Below are 14,509 nucleotides of genomic sequence, written 5' to 3' on the forward strand. Positions count from 1 at the left end.
ACACACCATAAAAATATCAAGTTGGAAAAAAAAATCACATTTCGCATTTGTTTTCAGATCACTCGTCAGCTTTGAGACAAACCTTTTTTTTTTTTGGCCTTATCAACTTGTTTTGACTGGAGTCGGCATTTAATTATTTTATTACTAGGCCTATGCTTTACTTTTACACATAGTATAAGGTGCAGTTATGCTGTTTGTTTATTCATCATTATTGTTGATATGATTCATGTTAGAAAATAACAAGTAAAAGTCATAAAAGCAATTTTAATTAAAGGACAAAATGCAAAATATAAATAAAATAATTAAATATTTTCTTTATTTTGCAATTTTCAATTTTGGACGCTTGATTGTGAAGAGCCTTATCTCTCGAAAACTACTAAAACTAAAGTAACTAAAAACTTGTTCATTAATATTAGTAAAATAAATCATAATAGAGGCTTTCAGTGACTCATGTCAATAGTGCAAGTATACATGATTCGTTCACTTGCTTGATGTGATTGACTAGACATTGTTCACATCAGAAAATCTCTTCATTCGACAAAGATAAGTTAATCTTGATTAACTAATTAAGCATGTGTACACATTACGCTGAACGAAGCCTGAACGAAGACATTGCGCTGTACACATTTCATGAAAATTAATGGAGCTCGAACGAAGTTATTAACGCCCGGCTATTATTAAAGCCGGCAAAGGTCACTTGTCACATGATCAGAAAAGTGCGTACACATTTAGGAAAAAATGATTATTGATCTTCGTTTCAGGTTCGTCGAAAGAAGAAAATTTTCTAATGTGAACAGGGTCCTAGACTGACTGCTAGTATTGCTCTATACCTAATTCATCTGTTGTTCATGGGCTGAAACTTTGAACAGAGTTTACTATTCTAGTACCCACAACAGATGTCACACTGACAGCCATCTATATTCTGCTTTAATGTCTTAAAAATGTGTTTGTTAGAATTTATCATGTTCTTTTAAATTTGACTGATTGGTCCCAACTTCCCAAGATTTCCAAAAATCCAATTGGTGAATGCTGAGCGAATTTGGCAAAACAACTGTAAAACCTGGTCGAGAAATGTGTGTCCCACAAAATTTTTGTGCGTCCGTAGATGTTAAAATGTGATGGGTATTCCCAGGGAATACTGTTTTACAAAGCCCCGATTGCCGGTATTGCATCGCAGTTTGATGCAAATATTCGACTATTTCCATTCAGATTCCTGATGAGATTTTAAAGATTTATAAATATTATTGTCAGTAACAAATTACGTGAATGGAAACTTGCTGACAATGTATGATAGTTTTGAAAGTTGTATTTTTGCTCTTGTGTTTGAGCGAAAGTTTACAGTTGTTCAGACGTCTCGCTGTCGTAAGAATTTTCATTGACTGGTTGACCCCGGAAGTGTTGCATAATGGGAGTGGTTAAATCTGAAAGGTCAATTAACTTGAATGTGTGCTGATTGGTCCATTGGTCGATATGTTGCTAAAATATTCATTTATGCACAATGAAGGTTTAGAAAATAATAAAAATATTTATTTTATTTCTTGGAAAGTAGATTGAGTAAGCTTATACTTGATTTTGATTTGAAATTCATGTGCATCCACTCGGACGCATTGATGCAGCTTGTTGAACAGTGCGTCCAGCAATACAATTTTGCGTCTGGACGCAAGAATTTTACGCATTTTAGGTCAAGCACTACTTGGTGATAAAACTTTTTTTCACCTAAATAAATACACCTTGGATAAAATATTAAAATTTATATTGTTAGTTAAAAGAAAAAAAGTGGCTAAAAAATAGTATTTCACATAACCCTCTCCAAATAAAAATGGAAAGCATTTTAACAGTGGTCTATACAATGCATGAAGCATTTGTTGTCTGAAATCCCAGTTTGAATGTAAGAATTTGAAGGCATACAAAGTATCTATGTAAAACCAGGGAAAAATACTAATTGGTGTAATGTAGTGAAGTATGGTAGTGATTTATTTAGTATGCTATTAATGGTCTGAATACCTGCCAGCAAGACAACTTGACCTTGTTGACCTATAGTTATTAGCATGCCTTGAGTACATATAACCTTATATCAGGTCAGGGGCAAGCAATTATGTAAATGTGATAATTTTTGTATGATTAATTTTTGTGCCATAACAATTATTTCATTCATTATTAGTTTATTTATAGGCCTAGATATTAAATTTCACTCATTTTCAAGTTTTTAACCTAGATGTTTGCAAACGTAAAATAAACTACATGGCCCCCTGTATGAAGAGTGCAACAATAGTGAAAGTAATGAAGGGTGAAAATTTCTACTTTTATAAATGAACAGTCAACATAGTGAGAAATTTATGTCCCTGAAGGTTTTATTTAATTTTCACATTTTTCATGGCCAAAGAGGAGGCTGCAAATTTTTAACCCCACAAAAATATTTATTACATGTAGAGTACTAAATACATGTACATGAATATCTGGCTCAAAATATGCTAAGGTGTCATATTATAGCCATATATTTTGACATCTTTTTAAAAAAAATAATAATTAGGCCAAATAAAAAATTAAACATGTTTCACGTCCCCTCCCGCTTCCTTTTTTGAGGTTTCCTCAAATATATTTTTATTTTTGTATTTCTGTTATATCTTTTCAAAAAATATGTCTAGGAAGTTGGGATGCATTCTATAGCCTTGTTAAGATACAAGAAACACTTTAGGAAGGTTTTGTGATCATTAGAGGGGGTGTAACTCTCAGAACAACAAATAAAAAAAGGCCTCCTCCTTTTTCCAGGCATTATTGTATACGCTAAAACAGCTCTTAGTATGGGTATTTACACCAATTTTGCGATAAAAAATAGAAAATAAAAAGCCCCCTCTTCCTCCTTTTTTTCGAAAACCCGGACGTGAAACATGTTTTATTTTTTACTTGGCCTTATAGAAATGGAATATTTGCTAGTTTAGTGGCAAGTTTAGGTAGTAAAGACATAGCATACACAATTTAAGTAAAATCCTTTCACTCTAAATAATAAAAAAAATAAAAAATAGCTGTAAAAATGCCTATTTTTACACTTTTATTTGTAACATGCCAAGAGACGCCTTTTTTCAACAGCTTTTAATTTTTTTGTGGATCCTTATAGAAATTCATGTGACCTGTTTCCCAAAATGGTGCAGTAAACCAATCAAAAAAAACAGAAAGAGGCATTATGAATTATAAGTTAACAGATCAAAAAAGGATTTAAAAGTTTGCCTTTATGTATGTTACTATTGTCTGTCAAACTTTTGATTGATTTTGAAGTCCCTCAGTTTTTATAAACAAAGACTTGAAGCATAAACTAAAGGGTAAATCTATTGTAAATAACTTCATTTCTCCATATTATAATCAATTTGTAAGTGGCTGCCATCTTTTTTGAACATATAACAATTTTAAAATTTTTCTTGAAATGTCTGTCAAATAGTAACATACGCAAGACGGTGCTGTAATTCCTGCTAAACTAGGGTGATACAGCTAATTATGCTACATGACATAGCATTTAGCTCCACCTAGCTTTGTGGCACTATCACTTTGTGAGGAGAAGCTTTTTGATGACACAATCCATTGTTAAGTGTTGTCTGTCAAACATTTGTACGCAAGTAACATACGCAAGATTTGTATGTGTCTGTCAAAAGTAAAATACGCAATACGTATTAAAAAAATAAAAAATCACTTGATGTTCACATTATGATGATAGTTTAGAGTTTATAAAAGTGTTTTAAAACATGTGATTTATAAACTGCATGTGATCTTTATTCAATTTCCCATCTTGAACTACTGTTTTTGCCAAATTATTATTCTGTATGTTACATTTGACAGACATCTTATGTATGTTATGGCTTGACAGACACACATATTTTATTTATAACAATTTATCCTCCTTATTGTAATATTTGGACACATTTTTTCCACAATCAGTTGCTGTAGGTCCTACACCTAAATAACCACAAAATACCTTATGTAATACTTTATAAATTTTTATTTGATTGCAGAAAATCATCAAAATTGTGTCTGTCAAATATAACGTCGCATAAGGGCTAGAAAATTAAATTTGTGAAGTAAATGGTCTATAACTTATCTTTCTTTTAGTGTATTATGAGCGATATATGTGCATACTATAATTTAAACCTGGTTGGAGACCAAAAGAAAAGAGCTGGAAAAATAATTGTGTGTTACACTTTTATGACACCTTAGCTTATTTTGAGCCATCTATATATATAAAATCACGAAAAATTAATCTGGACAGCGAAAATATCTCCATTGGGTTTTATTACCAAAATATAAAGAGAAACTGACATTGAATTGGAAGGTGGAAGTACTTCATATATACAAAAAAATGTATGTGGGCTTGTGTACATATTTTTTTTACAATGAACATGATGAAACATTCAACAAGTCTTCCTATATACCTTTGTACAGGAGCCAACCATTGTTAAACCGTGATGAATCCACACTTTTACTGTAGCGTATACGTGAACGCGAAAGCGAGACTACGCATTACGGAGAGCACGTAAAATTGGCCATGTCTGGAACTTTTGTGCGTGCAATGCGTGTGCAAGCTTGCAAGTTGAATCTGAGAGCTGTTGAATTCAGTATTTTTCAGGTAGCGGCTAAACATTGCCGTTTTATTCTGTAGGCCCTAGTTTTATTGCTGATATCAACAGAGAAATCATCGAAGTTTTTGTAAAGATGAGTGGCAATGATTAAGTGATATTCCTCGTGAAATAATCAAGGGATTCAATCATGTTTCACTGTTGTTCATCACCGTTTAACAACTCGCGTCCGGCGCGTCTATGTGGTTTACGCAGACGACGCGGCTGTATCGTTGTTAAACGGTGATGAACAACAGTGAAACATGATTGAATCCCTAAGTCAACATTACATTTCTATCCATCTCGTTTATTTACCAAAATATTTTCAAGCAGAAACTGACATTGAAATGTATTGTGTACTTCAATCTTCATACATATTTTAAATGTAAGTGGAAGGTTTCAACATATTAGTACATATAAATGAAACATATTTTAACATTTCTGTATCCATCATGTTTGTTTACCAAAACAAGCAGAAATTGACATTGAATGGTATTGTGTACATGTACATTCATTTAAAATCTATAGTACCGGTACATTGTACTTCATACATTGTAGTACAATGTAGATGGAAGTGAAAGGTTTCAAAGGTGAACGTTTATAATAATGAAACAGTCAACATTACATTTCTATCCATCAGGTTTATTTACACAAATGTACATGTGCCAGAAACTGACATTGAACTGTATTGTGTGCACTGTGTGCATACAGGTTTTCATTTCTTAACAACAATTCATATTCTATTGTAGGGGTGGCATGGGAAAATGTTCAAGTTCAAGTAGTGACTCAATTATCTTCAAGTGTTTTCAATCAATGAACTAACTAGCACACAAATTGACATTTAATTGTACCTTGGACAAATTAAGGTTTTAATTGGTTGCATGAAATGGGTAAAAACACAACTTTTGGAAACAGTGAAAAGAAGAAAGTAACTATTGTGAAAAAATTAGCATGGCAGTGTTATTACTTTTTACACACTTTATTAGCTGAAGATGAAGTAGAAATCAGTGATTTACTGAAGTAGAACATCTTAAAAATTTTGACACATTTGGAACAGTCAGAAAATGCGCTTAGAATTAAAAGATTTAAATGGCTCAAATGACAAATGTGGCAGCAAATTAATACCGACAAAATGTTACATTTAACATGCAGGTTGGATAAAAATACTGTATTTATATGGGTATTTCCGCTTTTAAAGGGGGGTAACCCTATTGGTTTTGGATATGGATTGTCTTTAAAATTACATAATAATATCAAATATCTCCCCCTTTATGCTGCTTTGTGAAAAACGAGAGCATTTTCAGCGTAAATGTGAATAAATAGCCAAATTTGCAATCCAATACCTTGTATATCGTGAATTGCATTCTGGGTAGGCATGCAACAACAACAATTCCCGTTCAGTATGATTTAATGCTGACATGCTGCAATGCCCGCCCGTATTGAACGGAAAATATTTGTTTGTTTTTTTTTGTTGTTTTTTTTTTCGTACCGTTTCAGAAAAAAAGGAACCAAAATATATTTCCCCTTGCAATATGTACATAAAAAAAGAATATAAAAAAGTTTGGGTTAAAAATGGAGAGGAAAAAAACCTTCCGATACCGGGTTTTGAACCGGGTACCTCTCGGGTAAAAGAACGGCGCGCTAGCCAATTGAGCTATTTCACCAACTGAAATAATCAAGGAATTGTTTTAATTATATACGGCGGACCGTCTCCTCAGCACTTAGCGTAGTCTCCTACACAGCCAGTTTGCGTCGGTCTGACACTCGTCGATCCTCGTGATAGCCACATACAGTCTGGGCGAGACTACACTTAGCGTAGTTCGCTTTTTCTCTTCCCATGATCCGAAGAAATTTTTATTGTTTACAAACTGGTAACCTGTAAAACCGCTGTGATTCATGATTTCTCCGAAATACATCGACTTGGAGCGTCAAATTTCAGGATAGTAATGAGAAAATAGTAACTATTATATGATACCAAAAACTAAAAAAAAAAAAAAAAAATCGGGGGGATGATGCTGTCGATCGGGTTACGGACCTTTAATGCACGAATATGTTATTTTATGCATCTAGGTCTACATGTACATGTATTAAATCTCAAAATCGTGAATTTAAAAACGAGGGAAGTAGTCCAAAATTGGTTGGCGTGAAAAATTACATGAGTTTGTAGTTTTCGTGAAAAATACCACTTACAGTTCATGAGAGAGTGCTAGCAGAGTGATGTACTGTATTAATTCTGTAATTCCTCATGCACCCACTGCACAATTTAGGTTGTTGAATTCAGAAACTTGGGTCAACAAACTGTGATGGGCAGTTAGTTGAAGCTGAGGATGGCCAAATCACTTACACAACGGCGTCAAGCCATATAATTTATAAGCATTTGGCTTACACAACACACCAAAACACATTACACAACAAGATAATTTGCAGTGTCTTACATAACATGCGATGACATTGAGGTACATGTAAAAATAAGTCTTTGTCAAAGACTACTCACGATTGGGAGGGGGGGTGAGTTCATACTAACTCATCAAATAGTGAGCGTAGTGAGTAGCCACTATGATTTCCAAGAGTGTGTGGTTCCCAGCAGTTTCTCTCCCCTAGTCCCTATAGGTAATATACATGTAGGTACATGGTCTGTAGCACAGACTAGTATCAAATTGATGATACAGTACATTTCGAAGAGGCCGGCCCTATCTGCAATAGCTGCCCTACTGACATTTTGACAGTTTCTGCATTCTACATTGTATTGCACACATAGAACCTGGCAATTATATTGCAGGTATTTGTTTTTATCACTTGGAGGAGCAGTTGGCAAATTATGTTGTAAAGGAAATCTATGATTTATAGTCCTTTTTATTTATTGTGCCATGTAAAATTAACTTGCATTTTGTAGGAAGTTCATAGGCCCATCAATCACCTATGAACTTCCTACAAAATGTAAGCCAATTTTACATACTTATTTATAAACCTTAATCGATTAGCAATGCTCTTGTCTAGTTCATGCATACCAAAACAAAATACTGACTCATGCAGTAGCTGCTAGTACAAGTTGAAATATTACTGTGTACATTAATTTTAAACCAGGTTTTAAACTAAGACTTGCTTTTTGTTAAATTATCTTCTAAGCTTGAGCTAATTTAAAAGTTGAGCAAAACTGTTGGTGTGTACATGTATGGTTGTAAGTATATCTAAGCTTGAATGATAGTAGCAAAATTAGAAACAAGCCAAAATTTTTAGAAGTACAAAAAAATTGCACTTCCTCAGACTGGCCTTTGCTCTGGACTTGAGCAGTGAATACAAAAATGCACTAGTGACCCACTTTGGTGCTTATGGTGGTACTACATTTTTTGTACACCCCCCTGATTTTTTTTAAAAAAAAAAATACGTACACACTGGTAACAAAAGTTATGTATATTATAGGGGCAAGGAATCACTTCACCGAAATTTCAAGGATTCAAGACAAGTGGTTCATTATATAATTATGTTAAGAAATGAGGTACATTCTAGCGGTACCTCTTTTCTTATCATGTATATACATGTAATGTACCGTACCGCTTGTCTTGAGTCACTGAAATTCCAGTGTAGTATTATTGTGTTATTATTTTTTGGAGAAAAATGCAAAAACACTACAGTCACAAATTTATCAAGGGGTGTAGTACCACTTTAACCAGGGGCTCTCAACAGAGGAATCAGATACAGAGAAGATATATTTCACTTCCCATAATGCATTTCTCTCATTTAAATTTCCTGTACCGGTACTGATTTGCTCTAGTGGGTTGATAGCGGCAAAATGTGCTTTTTTGTGATTTGCACTTAAATTTTTTCCTCATTCTCTTTAAAATTACTAAACTTTAAAGTTCATTTTGGATAGCTTGATATTTCAACTGGTAGTGGTAGTCTGTAAAAAGCAGTTTTGGTTGTAAGGTTTGCAGTCAGAGAAACTATCAAAATAATTGGTACCAGCATGTACGTATGATCATAATAATATTGTGAAGAAAATATTAAAACTATGAAATTGATGACATTTGAAAACCCAGATCATGATTTTAAAAGTGATCCGTTAAAGGTCCGTAACCCGATCGACAGCATCATCCCCCCGATTTTTTTCATTGTTGATGAGGTTTTGGTATCACATAATAGATACTATTTTTCTCATTACTATCCTGAAATTTGACGCTCCAAGTCTATGTATTTCCGGAGAAATCATGAATCACAGCGGTTTTTACAGGTATACCAGTTTGTAAACAATGGTAAATACTTTGGAATTCTGGGAGGGAATTATGAACGAAATATCAGTCACCGCAAGACGGTGCGCCGTATATAGTTATGAAAACGGCAACGGTAAGCGTGGTGTGCTAAATAGCTCAATTGACTAGCGCGTTTGTTTTTTACCGAGAGGTACCCGGTTCAAAACCCGGTCTCGGAAGGGTTTTTTTTTCCTCTCCATTTTACCCAAACTTTTTTATATTCATTTGAAATGTACATATTGCAAGGGGAAATATATTTTGTTTCCTTTTTTCTGAAACGGTACGAAAAAAAAAAAAAATTTCCGTTCAATACGGGCGGGCATTGTACAGCATGTCAGCATTCGTCATTGCCTGCCCAGAATGCAATTCACGATACCAAGGTATTGGATTGCAAATTTGGCTATTTATTCACATTTACGCTGAAAATGCTCTCGCTTTTTCACAAAGCAGCATAAAGGAGGCGATATTTGATATTATTATGTAATTTTAAAGACAATCCATATCCAAAACCAATAGGGTTACCCCCCTTTAATATGTGAAAACATATTGTCACAGTCACACTTACAATTTATGAACTGGGTGTTGGGTGCAGCCGCCGATCCAGAGAGAAAAAAATATGGGGGGCGCAAAATACATGAGATTTCTAGATTGCGACAAACCATATGGCCACGAAAGCGGTGATCGCGTCAGCGCTTATGCGACGCAGGGGGGTGTCTGAGGGGGATGTGCCCCCTGAGAAGTGAGCAACTTTTGCAAAATGTAGACCTAATTGAAGCCATTTGGTGGCCCATTTTGACACTATTATTGTGTAAAATTTGAGTTTGAAAGAGCGGAAAATTAGTGAAATGACCATGACGGCTCATTTCCCATTCTTGGACAAGTAAGTTTTCAATATTATAATTGTATAAATTTAATTGCTTGCACGACGCAGAGGGGGGATGTGCCCCCCTGAGTAGAAGTGAGAAACTTTTGCAAAATGAAGACCTAATTGAAGCCATTTGGTGGACCATTTTGACACTATTATTGTGTAAAATTTGAGTTTGAAAGAGCGGAAATTTTTTGAAATGACCATGACGCCTCATTTCCCCCTCGTGGACAAGTTTTCAATATTATTGTATAAATTCAGTTGCTTGTGCGACACAGGGGGGTGTCTGAGGGGATGTGCCCCCCTCGAAGTGAGAAACTTTTGCAAAATGAAGACCTAATTGAAGCTATTTGGTGGACCATTTTGACACTATTGTTGTGTGAAATTTTGGTTTGAAAGCGCGGAAAATTTGTGAAATGACCATGCCGGCTCATTTCCCATTCGTGGACTAGTTTTCAATATTATAATTGTATAAATTTAATTGCTTGCGCGACGCAGGGGGGTGTCTGAAGGAGGATGTGCCCCCTAAGAAGTGAGAAACTTTTGAAAAATGAAGACCTAATTGAAGCCATTTGGTGGACCATTTTGACACTATTTATTGTGTAAAATTTTAGATAAAGTTCCACAGTGATAAAGTTCGGAAATGTGTGAAAATGAAGGCCCAATCGAAGCCATTCGTGGAATATTATTAACTATTACTGTAGGCCTAATCATTAAGTTATTACTTAAAACAATAGAGGCCTAAATGGTACGGGTGTCCGAACAAAAGCAAAAACGGCCAGTTGTTTACGCATACGTAAGGGTGTCTGAGGGGGACAATTTTGCAAAATGAAGGACTCGATTACGCGCAATTTAACCTTTCTCTTCTCTTTTACTTCTTTTTCTCGCCTTTCTCTTCTCTTTTTCTCTTTCTCTCCTTTCCTCTTTTCTCATTTTTACGGGGGGCGGGCGCCCCATCTTTCCTACTTTTGCTATTTTTATGGGGGGCGCGCGCCCCCTCCGCCCCCCCTCTGGATCCGCACCAGGTGTAATATTTTTTAATTGATTTTTAAATTTTATCATATTTACACTACACTCGTAATCGGCAGGAATTGTTAGGCTTTTACCACTACGCCAAAAAGTAGGCCCACGTTTAGAGTGATATAGTTGACCTGTCTGGTCTATATTGTGCGTATTAAATAAAGTAGACAAAGTACTAGTATAAGGTTAGTACCGGAGGAAAACGTGATCGCGGTTTTCGCGGCCGCAATTGCGTTTTTTGGGTGCAATTGCGTTTTTTTCAACAAAACTAAATTTACCATTTTGAAACTGAGTGTAATATTTTTTATGCCTCCACCGGAGGTATTATGTTTCCTGGTTGTCCGTCCGTCCATCTGTCCGTCCGTCCGAGCTTGCGAGTGCAATTTCTCGGAGTTGGTACCTAATTTATGCATATCAAGGAAAATAACCTTGTGCACAGATTATCTGGAGATCTGTACGAGATACAGTGATGAAACTTGGCGGAGAGTAGCGCAAACAGAAGTTCTTGACCTGATTTGCTTTTCAGCGCAATCGCAAGGTCATTGTGAGGTCATTTGGGGTCATCCGGGGTCAAATTGCCATATATTGTTGCAGGTTCATGAAATTTGGTGGGAACGCCCACTGTAGGAAGACAAAAATGTCAAGGTCATTTTGGGGTCATCCAAGGTCAAATCGCCATAGATTGTCGCAGATTCATGAAATTTTGTGGGGACAACCACTGAAACAAGGAAAAAATGTCACAGTCATTTTGGAGTCATTCAGGATCATCTGGGGCCAAATCGCTATAGACTGCTGCAGGTTCATGAAATTTGGTGGGAACGGCCTCCTTAGTGAGGCTGATAATGTGAAGGTCATTTTTGGGTCAAGTGAAATTGCACAAGTTACAATGATGGGCGTCAAGGTGGAGGCATTGTGGCCGACGCTTTGCGTCGAGAACCGCGAAATTCTAGTTAAATTTTCATTTTATTGTATTCACACTATGAGTGTTTTAACTGCACTGAGCATTTAAACATTTGAGTAAAAAAAATAAAAAAGTGTGACAAACTGTCTTAAAAATTCACTCTTGTTCAAGCAACTCGTTGATAGGCACATATACGTCGGTATTAATGTTTAAAAACCAATATTGACTTCCATTTGAATTTAGAGTTTGCATTACTTTGTCGGTAGTAAACACGACCTGCAACTGGTGAGCTAGCTTTGTGGTATAAATCTAAAAGAAAAGGTGGTCTTTCCGGGGTTCTTTCTCTAAAAATGCATAATTAACGGTGACAGTGTACACTTCCGACCTATACAAAATTAAACATTTTTAATTTTCAGAAACGTAGTAAAATTGGGTATCAATTATTTTGTTAGCAGAAAAAGTGCATTATATTTATCACAGTACAGTATTTTCTTGACAAGGAATGGCAGGCAGTCATGTGGAAAGGCAATATTGTCTTAATCCCACTGCATGCATTTTGGAGCATTATTAGCATGTTAGAGAATGAATAAAATTAAAAAGTGATTATAGAGAGTGATCATCATGAAGGCCAGGAAAGAAAATTTACTCATGTCATGGCCAGATGTCATGGTTTTCATCAAGGATGATTTCAATGTACAGTGTGTGGTTTTGACTCTATCTGTAATAGCTGCCCAGTGGCGTAACTAGGGTTGGTAACGCCAGGGGCAAGAAACAAAATTGGCGCCCCTACCCCCCTCGAGAATATCTTAGACGAGGGCTAAGGATACATAATGCCCCCCCATGCTTGAAACAATTATGCGGACGCTTGTAAATTTTGGACAAATCGGCCTATACACTAAATTGGAGGACATAAAATTGATGCTGAATTGGTCAATTTGGCGCCCCCTAAGTGCCGCCAGGCATGTTGCCCCCCTCTGCCCCCCTCGTGAGTTACGCCACTGTAGCTGCCCTATAGACAATTTGACCATTTCTGCATTCTATATTGTACACATATGACACCTGGCAGCTATTGCAGATAGGCCTTTCTTGCTCTAAACCCTTGATAGGATTAATATGATAAGGCCTATCTGCAATAGCTGCCCTATAGACAATTTGACCATTTCTGCATTCTATATTGTACACATATGACACCTGGCAGCTATTGCAGATCTCTCTTGCACTACACACACACACACCATATTGCATTATGAGTGTATTCAAGGCTTAAGAGCATTCTTCTAATTAAAATTAGAAGAATGCTCTTCTCATGTCTGAGTTTGAACATGTTTTATACATACATTTGTAAAATACTTTTGAATTGTTTTCAAAAACTCATACTGTAGTCATTTTAGTCATAGTCACATATGTTCACATACACATATTAACCTTCAACTTTGGACCCTTGAGGACATTAAAAGTGTGACATTGCACTATTAAAACCATGAACTTGTAGGCATATACACAAACTATATGACAGTTAATTGCCACACTGTGGACCTGATGTTATGCCTTGAAATTATTTTTAAAGCTATAGATGTAGCGACCTACAATGTATGGAATAGGCCTGTGGATGTCCACAATGTTGAGTGTGTTTAATGAGCTTAAATTTATATAAAAGTCCATGGAATCTTTGCCTTCCCCCCTTGTACATGCCAATTTTTTTGGATCCCAATTTGCAAACTTAACCTTAAATGATCCATTTGTGAATATTATCAGTCATCCAGGTAAATCTTAAATGATCGAGATTCGAGGTATATATTGCAAACGTAGCAAGCAGGAAAATGTGCATATTTAAGCCTTTTTAAAATTATTTTAGTGCATGAGCCATGAATGTGTGCCAAAAACTGCTCCCCCCTCTCAGCTTGACAAAATCACTGCCCCTCCAAGGCATTAGCCAGAGAGGTGTCTTTGGGGTGTCCAAAATGGTCAAAAATACCTTATTATTAATATATAAAATCAGGGTGTCCACTTCCTATTCACTCCATTATAAAAATCAGAATTTTAGGGTGTCCTAATTGAAAACAGGGTCTCCAAATGACAACTGGACACCCCTCTGGCTAATGTCTTGCCCCCCTTCTTTTCAAAAGGTGAAATCAAAATGAAAATTGAACAATCAAAACTGAAATAATTCATTTTCAAAATTGCTCTTTTTGCAGTTCATAATTACTATTTTCCCTTGGTGGAGAGTTGAACATTGTTGACCCTACATGTAAATGTAAATTTCCATTTGACAAAAGCATTTCAATGCGCACACATTTTAGAGTAAGTGCAAATAGAATAGCTTCACTGTTTTCATTTCCCTCAAGGGTACCTGTATGTGTTAAAATGGTGTGACCTTAAAATGGCAACAAAAAAATTGGAGATACATCAGTACAAATGTAAATTCAAATGATTTTTTGATTGCGATTGATCTTGATATTGTATTTTAAATTCTTAGTTTCTACTATACATGTCCAAAGTTTTCACAAGTTTTTTCAATTTTTTGTATGTTTGGGAAAAATTTGATTCAAGATTGACAAAATTAGGCCAATATCCCAACAAATTTGAGAACATTATGAAAACAAATGGACCAATCTGCATGTATACTAATTACCACAAAAAAGGGGCCATCCGTATACGAGAATGCTGAAAATGAGAACCATTTCAGCAACACATCTCTCATAGATGTTTGCACTGAGATCCTCCTGGGTGGAAAATAAGCAGCATGCTTGTTTGAGTTGTTTCTCATAATTTAATTCTCCCAACGTCGATCTCATTTGCTCAATTCTATAACAAATGGTTGGAAAAATGCAAGAACATTGTGTATTTCACTTACATCATTCTGCAATCTTGCGAT

At 35.6% G+C, this 14,509-nt stretch overlaps 1 protein-coding gene across 1 annotated transcript in view; it reads left to right on the top strand.

Moving 5' to 3' along the window:
* LOC140136109 (signal peptide peptidase-like 3) overlaps positions 1-14,509 on the top strand; it is a 105,953-nt gene that overhangs the window by 4,097 nt on the left and 87,347 nt on the right.

The sequence above is a fragment of the Amphiura filiformis genome, chromosome 16 (genome assembly GCF_039555335.1).
Source record: "Amphiura filiformis chromosome 16, Afil_fr2py, whole genome shotgun sequence".
In the NCBI taxonomy this organism is placed as follows: Eukaryota; Metazoa; Echinodermata; class Ophiuroidea; order Amphilepidida; family Amphiuridae; genus Amphiura; species Amphiura filiformis.